Genomic DNA, 1,672 nt, shown 5'->3' with positions numbered 1-1,672 from the left:
AAATGTTAAATGCTTGCTGAAATGCACAGCTAATAACTAACAGAGCTAGGCTTGAATCAAGGCAGTGTGCACTGTGGTGGTATTAGCCACTCCATTGCTTCTTTGATCAAGTTCATTACAAAGTGACTTCCTGCTCTCCTCTGAGTCACCCTTTCTCTCTAGAATCACCTGTGGCTTGCATTGACTCCCAGGAGTAAAAATGAGACAGGATTTCTCAGTCTTATCCTTATGTTCTCAGAGCCCAGAAGAAGGGATTTAAGAGAATGCTTCAGGGACATCCCTCCCAGGCTTAAAACGGGCCTCAAATCAGCCATTCAGCTCAGCCTGAAAGCATTTAAGTCTAGATTTTAAAAATACATGAATAGCACTGAACAGAACACAGGAAAACTGGGTTTGGGGCTGGACTCAGTGGCTCATACTTGGAATCCCAGCACTTTCTGAAGCTGAGGCAATTCATGACCAGCCTGAGCAACATTGTGAGATCAGTCTCCACAAAAAAAAAAATTTAAATTAAAAAATACGAGCCCTTCATGGAACAGTGGCACATACCTGTAGTCCCAGCTACTTGAGGAGCCGAGATCGAAGGATCACTTGAGCCCGAGAGTTGAAGTCTGCAGTGAGCTATGATCACTTCACTACAAGCTACTCTCAAAAATAAAAAGAAAAATTGGGCTTTCAAGTATATTTAATGACCAAAAGAGGTAAATAGTTGCTGTGTGTTGGAATAAAGTTCACCAACGGGTTAATGGCAAGTAAGGGTAGGTCAATAAAGGCTGATTCTGTATTTTTCTGACGGCAGTTTGGTACAGATTGACTCTGGCACTACAAGTTTCAGATCATGGCTCTGCCATTGCCTAGCTAAATGTCCTTGGGATAGTCATTTTACTTCCCTGTGCCTCAGTTTCCTCATCTGTGCAAATGGTCATAGTAACACCAGTGAACAGCCTGCAGGGTTGCGGGAATTAGTACATGCAGGCTGTAGTGTCTCAGAACTGCTGGGCCCTCCAGGCAGTATGTGATCATTCCTCATTCCTTTCCATTCTCCACATTACAGAAACAGCCTATTATGGTCTCGGGTGCCCAGCTACCTATCTCAATAGTGACTTCAGTAGGCAAGTTAGCCAGGAATCAAAGACTGGTGGTCAGGGCAGCTTTAAAAGCAAACATTGGGGTGTGCACTAGTTTTCTGTGGCTGCCGTACAAGTTACTGTAGATTTGGTGGCTTAAACCAATAGAAATTTACTCTCAACAGTCTAGAAATCTGAAAAAGGAGAGTCCCAGTAGGGCCTCATGCTCTCTGCTCTAAGGGAGAATCCTTCCTGCTTTTCCAATTTGTGGTGGCTCCAGGCATTCCTGGACTCTGTCATCATAGGACTTTCTCTGGGTATGTCATAAAAAGACACCCAGGTGGTCCAGGAGCTCCTCTCGAGATCTTTAACTTGATTAACATCTGCAAAGACCCTTTTTCCAAATTTGATGTGAATGGATCTTACAGGGGAGGAACCATCCTTCAGTATGGGAGGATGCAGGAGTGACCCCATTTCCTTCATTTGACAACTCCTGGCCCATCCCACAGGTTCCCCTCAATAGAGTCTCTTTTTTTTTTTTTTTTTTTTTTTGCATTTTTTGACCGGGGCGCAGGAAACTAAGAAACAGTACCCTAAGAAAAGTG

At 43.8% G+C, this 1,672-nt stretch overlaps 1 protein-coding gene across 1 annotated transcript in view; it reads left to right on the top strand.

The window, feature by feature from the left end:
* Nucleotides 1-1,672, top strand: part of FADD (Fas associated via death domain) — a 5,934-nt gene that overhangs the window by 1,816 nt on the left and 2,446 nt on the right. The window lies entirely within an intron of this gene.

The sequence above is a fragment of the Otolemur garnettii genome, unplaced genomic scaffold (assembly GCF_000181295.1).
Source record: "Otolemur garnettii isolate 467f Iridium unplaced genomic scaffold, OtoGar3 scaffold00134, whole genome shotgun sequence".
NCBI classification, from domain to species: Eukaryota; Metazoa; Chordata; class Mammalia; order Primates; family Galagidae; genus Otolemur; species Otolemur garnettii.
Note: the sequence above shows the minus strand (reverse complement) of the source record. Positions and strands in the feature narration are given on the sequence as shown.